Source organism: Ooceraea biroi, chromosome 13 (genome assembly GCF_003672135.1).
Source record: "Ooceraea biroi isolate clonal line C1 chromosome 13, Obir_v5.4, whole genome shotgun sequence".
NCBI lineage: Eukaryota > Metazoa > Arthropoda > Insecta > Hymenoptera > Formicidae > Ooceraea > Ooceraea biroi.
Window position 1 is genome coordinate 4,051,041 of NC_039518.1, and position 9,885 is coordinate 4,060,925.

The 9,885-nt window shown below is 33.3% G+C and overlaps 1 long non-coding RNA gene across 1 annotated transcript; it reads left to right on the forward strand.

The window, feature by feature from the left end:
• Positions 1-4,366: 4,366 nt before the first annotated feature.
• Positions 4,367-9,762, forward strand: LOC113563266. The gene is made up of 2 exons (XR_003407394.1): positions 4,367-4,557; positions 9,042-9,762. It is a non-coding gene; the product is annotated as an uncharacterized LOC113563266 (long non-coding RNA).
• Positions 9,763-9,885: the final 123 nt, after the last annotated feature.

Genomic DNA, 9,885 nt, shown 5'->3' on the forward strand with positions numbered 1-9,885 from the left:
CGTCCTATATAGGGCAGACGAAGCGTAGATTGAGCACTAGAATAATGGAACATAAGAAGGATATTAACAAAAGATCAGGTAGCCCTTCGGTCATTTCAGTTCATCGATTTGACTTCAATCATGATTTTCAATGGGATGGTGTTTGGATTATCGATAAAGAAGATTCATATAGAAAGAGATTGATTTCGGAGATAGTGAATATAAAGAAACAGGCAATGCCTTTGAATTTACAAAGTGACACACAAACGTTACCGACCGAATATTTCCCTTTCTTGAATTTGTTTTCTGACTAGCCTTATTTGTCTGCTTACTTATTTGTCTGTACGTGTGACTGTTTGCGTTCGACCCCAGTCGCTCTTTGGTATTCGGCAGAACGGTTTTAAGATATGACATCTCGACTTTGTGCGTCTTTAATCGAGTTTCATGTGTGGTTTACTTATGGTTTGTAACTTTATTTATATTTTGTCATTATACATCTTTAATTTTATTTTTCTCAATGATTTCCCATGAATTTCATTCTAATTTATTTTATTTTATTTTATTGTCATTTTATTTCATGTTACTATCAGCATCTACATAAGCTAAACTGGACATAAACCGTTGAACTCTGTTATTGACTGGCCCTTGTTTTGCGACTGTGGACTCAGAAGCATGGGTCTAGACACTGATTTGTTTTTGCGGTGACTACGATTTTCAAGTATGATATCTTCACTTATTGCGACCATTGGATACACGATTTATTCTTCACTTATTACGATCATTGGATACATTTGAAGTGGATTGCGAGTTTTAAATGGCGGCGATCTTGCGTATAAGTTTATATTATTATGGCACACTGAAGATGGTCTAATGTAGACCGAAACGTTTGTGATTTATGTGAACTACAATTGGTTTATTATTAAAGATTTAAGCACATACATCCTGCTTCGCTCTTGATTTTGACAGCGTTATTTAAATAAGAGAAATAATTTGTGAAATATTTTGCAATTTTTACTTTACATGTACATATTATGCAACATTGTGTAATTAAAACTCTCATTTACTCATACCGTGTGCCTTGAATGTGATCTATGCGAGTCTAATTACGCACTTACTGTGATTTAATATTTCACAGGACGAATATCGTGCGCGTAAAAGGCTTTTACGCGACGGATATTCGTCCTAAAATTTCACGTCCACGATGTTTGTCCTGGAATGACGCAACATTTCTTGGCTTAAATCATTCAACATCATAGAAGGGAAACTACCGATGAATGCGTCTCTTCTTTTGACAGGAGTAACTAAATTTCGGCTAACTTCCGAGTTAAATTAAAAATATTTGGATCACACACAAACCTTTTTAATCACACTTCATATCTCTTCATACAAAATATAAACGATTCCATGTCAAATCTTTGTTCAATTTATTCATTCTGGCTAAGTGCGGGATCAAAAAATAATTAATTAATTATTGCATATAGCAGTTCTTTAAAAAACCGTCCACTTCCGGTCAAGTGTGTGGCCCATGACACCTCTCATTCTTCTCTCTGATTCCGACTAACTACCGAGTAATAAACATTTAATTACAATTAACTGAGAGACTCACAAACCTTTTTAATTACACTTCATTACTCTACAAACAAAATACAAACGATTCCATAACAATATCGTTTGAAGTTATTCCGGCTAATCTGTTCTGGCTAAATACATTAAGCAAAAATAATTAATTAATTACAATTAACTGAGGAACTCACAAACCTTTTTAATCACACTTCATTACTCTTCAAACGAAATACAAACGATTGCATATAACAGTTCCTTAAAATTACGTTCAGTTCCGGTCAAGTGTATACGAATGAGTTTTCGTGCTTCGTTTTAACGTTTTCTGTGGAAACTTGTAAGTATATTTAATCTTAAATGTTACTTGTATCAATATTATATAAGATTGTATAGTTTTCTTTATGTTTTATGCGATTTCTTTAGTTCATTTTCACTGTCAAGCAGTTTACATAACCTAAAAATTTTAATTGCTTTTCAGTCTATTTTTGCATTAATTACAGGATTGTTTTATTACTTTACATAAACTTTTCAGTTTCATGTAATTTTTTACTTCATTTGATATGATATGTAGTATAAGTATAGTATAACTTTTGAAGTAGTTAACTTATTCTTTGCACAATAAGTATAAACTTATTATTTGCATTTTTTACGTACTGTTACGTCCAGAGCTCCGTGAACTCGAGGAAGGGCGCAACCAGACGCCTCTCGAGGTTCTTTGGCACACAGCCGCAGAATCTCGTGTTCGAGCCGACAGATACGCTTCGATTTTTGGGTCAACGACCAAGGTCGCTCTACCCTATAATAGTCGAAACGGTCAACTCGACGGTCCTTTTTAGGTAAGGGAAATGAATCCCTATTACCAAGGATAGGACCTGTACGAACTGTCGAGGAAGAGAGTGAAGCGAGGGTAGTTAAATGAATATAATTTTGTTTTACCTTCTACCAAGTAACATTTTTATATTTTGTCAGATAATTACATTAATAATTCCTAACGATACAAATAACTATAATTTTGAATATTTTGTCAAATGGTTACATTAATGATTCCTAACGATACAAATAACTATAATTTTGAATATTTTGTCAAATGGTTACATTAATGATTCCTAACGATACAAATAACTATAATTTTGAATATTTTTGAAATTATCAAATACATATTATTAATTGGTATAAATTTTGATTAATTCTAAATTAAAACTAAAATTTTGGTAACTTCAAAATGGTATTGATGCATGTACAAAACGTTATAATTTTAAATTACATTATTATACCTAAATTTCGGAAGTAAAATTATACAAAAATTCTCTAATGTAAGACGCGGGGATCAATACAGGATGGACGCGGTGGCGGGTTATGAAAGATACAAATGTGTTGGGACCAGCGTTCCCGACTGCGTCTCTGAGAGCAGGTATATTTATAGATCCTGGTTCGCAGGTTACAGTATTAGGTGGAAGTGGAAGAGAGTAAGTGGGGAAGAAATCCAGGAAGTACTCGAATAACAGGTGGAAAGCGCTCTGGGAGAACTTCCTTAACGCTGAGATGGTTGGAATGGGTAGCCCGGAAAACTCGGGGTTTTCAGAGACAGGAGGTGGTGGGGGAAGGTATGATTCGGGCCTCAGTTCGGGAATTGGGGAAGGGATGGCCGAGTTCAGGATCTGCTCGAGCTCAGGAGAGGGGATGGGTGAATACCACCGCGAAGACAATTCAGGGAGGGAAAGAAGGGAGTAGCTGGGAGAAGAGGATGGATTCGCGTTTGTTGAAGTAGGAGACGGAATATCTACACTCTAAGAAATATTGGTGTGAAATTTCACCACACCCATGTAGTTAAATCATTCGGTGTGAATTTTAACACCGAAATTGTTGAGAATCTTTCACACCGCAAACGCGGTGTCAAGCTTTGATGCTATATTGTTTGATTTCCACAACATGCGGTGTGAGACACGCGACGCGTGACTACAAGGAACCAATCACTACAGCGCTACACTGTAAAAAAAGTATGTAAAGTTACATAAAAAATGAGTGTAACGATTACATTATTAATAATGGAAATGTATAAATTCATGTACTTTTACAAACAATTGTTTTTTTACTCTTTGTTGTGTAAATAATCATTTATATTTTGCAAAAAATTACAAGATTAAAAGTATAATTTATAGAGTTATGTAAATATACAATTTTTGTGTAACATTATATAGTATATCATAATATATTACATATCATATAATAATTTTACATACTACAGCTGAATTTTTACGTAAATATATATTACAAAAATAAAAAAATTATTAGAAATTTGCAATCATTTTTAACTCATTTAGTTTTTTTACGTTGCAACATAAGTTTCAAATTAAAAACTTTTGGTTAGACAATTCATTTTCGGTAAGGTATATTTTTATGCATATATTTATGTCAAACAGTTTACGCTGCCACTGTTTCAACTGTTGAACAACTGTTCAACTGTCGTATCGATAACTCGCCCGAGTGAGAGTAGAGGACAGAAAATTATATGCTTGTCTCCTTCTACTGCTCAACATTATCTAAAATCCCGTATCGCAAGAACAATGAGGATGCTCATAATTTCGAAATTAGTGTATGTAGTACCATGCGTTTTCATAGTCCTTGGCTGGATTCAGGGAGACGCTATTTAGCACTATTTAACGTTGAAAATCTATAGTCATGTCACGTATACTATAGATTTTCAGCGCTACATAGCGCTAATAGCGTCTCTCCGAATCCATCCCATACGATACGCTCCTGAAGACTCGCCGTCGCGCGTTATAACAAATAAACAGTCGTTGTTACGCGGTGAGCGGTTAGAAAAGATGTGACTCTCGAAAGCAGGCAGATCGTTCCGAGCACTGGTTCCGAGCAGTTTGAAACGTTAATTTACTGCGTGACATTTTTCACGAGTAATAAAATCAGTATAAAGTGATTTTGTTGTGCAAGTACAGAAGTAAAATTCGATACTGTCGCTGACCGAACTTCAAGAAGTACAAGAAAGCTTATCGAAAAAAAGTAAGTTTTTATACATAAGAACAACTATGTTACATACTGGATGTAAATGTTTGTATCGACGTGAAACCGATATTCACAAAATTTTATTAGTTTTTATAATTGTACATAACAATTTTGTTACAGTTATCCTGGAATATTTTCACTTTTACCTTTTACTTCTTTAAAACTTTACGATTTTTTTCGTTCAGGCTTAAGAACTAATTTTTCAATCAAAAATGCTAACATGTCAAATGTGTAATTCCATGTTTCCTTTTATTCTTTTGTACAATAAACATCAAGTTTTTCATAAAAACATGCCTAATTTACGAATAACTTGTTTCTTTAAAGATTGCGGAAAACAGTTCAATAGATATTTTAACTTTAAAAAACATGTTCTTAGATGGCATACTAAAAATTGCGGTAAACAAATAGACATAATTTATCGTTGCAGAGAAAAAGATTGTAATATCTGTTTCACAAATACAAAAGATTTTAATAGACACTTATATCATCATACAAGGCAAAGTAAATTTGGGATATATTACGCCTATTAAGCTGACACAGCCACTTTAGCACAATCAAATAAAACATTCATAGAAATTTAGTGCTCTTTTGTTGCTAATTTGTTGCTCTATTCCGGATTTTGTTGCTGCAGCCATTTCTTAAAACACAGTGGCTGTGCTAGCTTAAGTTTAAAGTTAGCACAGCCATATTAAAAAAATGTTTTTAAATAAAAAACAAGGCATAATTATTTAGTGCTATTTTGTTGCTAATTTGTTGCTTCATTCACAAATTTCTTGCGCCACCCTTATGATCGGAACACTACCCTTAGCTTAACTATTGCGCATTTAGCACAACATCCTAGAACTCGAAGTTCAGGAAAAATTACGACGGATTATGTCATTTCGATTTTGTTGCTTTACATTTTCGTCAATCCCGATTTTGTTGCTCCACCCCTATGAGCAGAAAGCCACCCCTAGTTACACCTACCCAGTACAACACATTATAACTCGAATTTTAAAGGGAATCTCTACGGATTATGTTATTTCGATTTTGTTGCTTCACTTTTTATAGCTGTAGTCGAATTGGTAAAGACGTTATGGATTGTAGGGAGATTCGTGTTCGAACCCTGGCTAAAGAGAGACATTTTTTGCAATAAATTGGTATTGAAAGTTCGGTTTAGCAGCGCCAAGCATTTTGAAAAAAACACTTATTTGTATTAATAAATATATTTCTATGTATTAAAATATTTATTCGTATAAAAATATCTGCTTAATATTATTATGTCCTTTATTTTTTAATATCAAAGGCTAGTATTCATAGTCCATTCTTATTTCCAGACGATCTGAAGTAATGTCTTAAGATGCTAATACGACTGTGTGATTGGTTTCAAATATCTTATAATTGTACTTAAGATGGTCTTAAATCAGAATCAACAATGAATATCGGCCAAAGGGTAATAATAAAGTAATAGGTTTTCTGGTTTGCATAAATACCCATTGTAGTTGGCGTAATTTGTTTATATCATTAGTTTTGTAGAGTCCTTTTTTGAAAGAACTTCAGGCGCGTATACTTGGCGCTTTTTTGTACCTTTTTTTAAAAAGGTAATTTTGTTGTGATTTCACACATTTTGTAGTGTAAAGTATGTTATTCTTTTTTGTAATATATGAGGAGATAAAAGCCCTAGTCCTGTCAAGGTTTTTAAAAATATTAACTTACATGTTTCCTATTCTAAAAGAGGCGTGTTAACTTCGTGAAGTTCTTTTTTATCTAATAGTTGAGGCCTCCTTTCCGCGATGCTAATTGGTTCTCTCGCTTGGCTCGAACTTCATGTGACTTGAACTTCGTGTTGCGAATGTCAGAATGTCATAGTGGCTGTAAGTGCGGTTATATTGACAATTTTAATTTTTATTTCTTAGGAACGTGAAAACGGCAGCTGTCAATTCTGTCAAATTTGTATATTGATGAAACACGATGAAATAAATATAACACCTTTAACGCCTTTTTAGAATAGGATTTGTGGTATTTATTATATAATAAATAATAGATGAATATTATTATTCGAAAACATTATTAATATTGAAAAATAAAATAGCGTGCGCATAGCACTCGCTCTCTCGCTCTCTCGCTCTCTCGCTCTCTCATTCTCTATCGTCGTCGTCGTCGTCGTCGTCGTCGTGGTGTTGCAGCTTCAAGTGTTTCAGAACATTTTCTATCCCTTTTCTTTGAAGCATCTGAAGCATCAACTGGACCGCAGCCCGCGTCGTACATGCTCTCTTATCGCATCTTACATCTCTGGCGCACGCGAGAAAACCGATATTAGCTGCTGCCATCTAGTTCAAAAGAACGAACTGTACAAACGACAATGACGACGATAATAATAATAATGATGATGACGTTTCTTAAGTGAAATTTGCCAATTTCAGACTTTGCATCGCCATATCTCCGCTCGTAGGGCACGTAGAAGAAAAATAAAAACACTTTTATTACATAATTCGACCCCAAGCTATCCATTGAGCCTACTCTGAACTTGATCCGTTCAGCGGTTATTGAGATCTAATAATCTGAGTATCTGCGAAAGCGTCGCTTCGCGTAACAGTACATGGTCGGTCTCGCTGCGCATATACTTGGCGTGAGACACTACCGTGTCTCTTGATAAGTTAATATATAAATTAAAAGAAGTCAAGTTGATCCGACCGAACTATATTATTGCTGGTAAATACACAACGTTTCAACCTGTGAATTAATATATAAATATTGAAAAAATATATTAATATGCAGGTATATAAATGTGTGTGTGTATATATATACGCACGCATGTGCGCGGTTGTCTTAAAGGCGGGTCCGCAGGAAAGCGCGATTCGGTTGAACCGCTATACACACACACACACGCACACACGCACACGCACGCACGCACATACACGTACATGCACGCACATACACGTACATGCACGCACATACACGCAGATATTTATATATTAACTTAATATACGTGTTCAAACATTTTTTAAACTCCAATTTTGCTCACTTTAAGTCGTCGTATCTTTTATATTTTTTATTTTCGGCGTTTTTGCCTAAGAAAACTTTTAATCAGCATCACCTAAACTACAACATATTTCAATTTCAGCCAATTTGACCGGAGCCGATTTTTTCTTATAAAATGTGCGGGGTTCTTTTTAATTGTTGTTTTCTCTGAAACGGCTATTCATAGCACCTTAAGTCTAAACAGGTGTTTACTTACTCTTAAAGCCCTTTTATTCTACAAAAGCTCATCCCGATCTCAGACTTACACTTGGGAGGTTCTCCTTGTTAGTTATTTTCATGTATGTAATCCAGGGTTACCATCCTGCGCAGCTCATGATCTTCTAGAAGGTATTATTCCTTATGATCTTATGTATTGTGTTAAATATTTTGTTAAAGAAGGATGGTTTACTTATAACTTTTAAATTCTCGATTCCAAAAAATAAAATTTCTAAATGAAAATAAATACAACAGCATTCCATTCATAAAAGATTCGTGCAAAATTACTGGTACTGCAAGTCAAGTTAAAAGATTACTACTGATATGTCCTTTAGCTATCTTTGATTCAATTAAGGATACTGAAAATGAAGTTTGGTTATTAATACTGCATCTTCGAGAAATCTGTTCTTTGATTTTTGCTTGTGCATTATCCTTTGGCCAGATTGCGCTATTGCAAGAGAAAATAAATGAATATTTATTGTTAAGATCCAAATGTTTTCCAAACATAAAATTCAGACCAAAACACCATTATATTTCTCATTATCCTTCTTTAATTGTATCTTTTGGTCCGCTTAAACATTTATGGACTTTACAATTTGAAAGTAAACATGGATATTTTAAAAACATTATCAAGCATACGCAAAATTATAAGAACATAACAAAATCGTTATCATATAAACATCACTATTTACAAAGTCAACTTCCAAAAAATACATACTGTTCTTTGGTAATAGTGGATAACGCAGAAGAATATATTCCAGAAAATTTTAGTAACAATATTTCATCCGTTATAATAGATTATTTTTATGATAAAAGGAATGAAAATTTTAAATATATAGCTTCACAAATTACTTTCAAAGGCATTACATATCAAACAAATATGTGTATCTGCGTAGGAAAAGACTGTTATGATAACTTTATCATATGCAAAATAAAATATTTTTTAATAAGTAATTCTTATTCAAATGTATATTTTCTGGGTACCACGATAAAAGTTGTATATAATTCTGATTTTGGAATATATGAACAATTCGAAATTAAAGATCAAGAACATAAAATCGATAAAATGTCTTTGTTTCCATACTCTGCTTTACTTATTCCACATCCTATTCTTGAAACTCACTTAAATTCCATTGCCGTTTATATCTTTAAATATGCGCCTCTTAACCTATGACATTATGTGAGTAATACTTTGGTAATACTTATTGTTCAGTATTATTATTTAGTATTATGTATAACATGTGTATATATTTTCTGTTTTGCAGATGTCTTATTTATTTAAAGTTTGGTCGGCCAATAGAAAACAAAAAATCTCATTGGTAATTCATCATTCGGATAACATGTTACCTGAACTTATTACAAAAAGTAATAGCAAACTTGGTATTAATGGTTCCACTCTTGTTATGGAAAAGGATGGTACGAATATCGATGATAATGATGTTCTAAAATTTTGTTCCGGCGAAACTTTTATGTTACTGCAAGCAGAAGAATTTTGGTCACCTCAAAATGAGACGGAATTACGCAGTACAGCATCAGCGGATACTCTAAGTCTAAGTGATTCTGCATCTACTTTGTCATCTTTGTCAAGTACATGACATGCTTCATCTCCAATAACTGTGTCGCATATTAAATCAGACAATTATGAAACTTGGACAAATTTTCATATACCTTGGGACAATTTGGAATCTACAGTGCTTAAAGAATTAGAAGCAGGAAACCGTAGCAAATATGTAATACATGCTGTTGTAAATCGTATAGTTTCAGAAATGAGAAACATACAAGAATTTATCCCATCTAAAGCATTTAAAATAGTTGCTAAAAACGTCATCGAAAAATATCCTCAAATATTCAAAGATATGGATGAAGATGGTAAACGTTTCGGAGATGGAAGTCATACATCAACCCAGTGAACACAGTTATATTAATGTTATATTGCTGTAACAAAATGAAATGTAACAAATAATATTACAAAAGCATTTTGTGTAAGTTACTGGTTAGTTATTATTTCCTACTCATATATATAACATGTTATATTGCTTGTTATGTTACTGTTATGTATGAGACATTTCGTTTGTAATATGACTGTTATATTGTGATTAAGTGAATGGA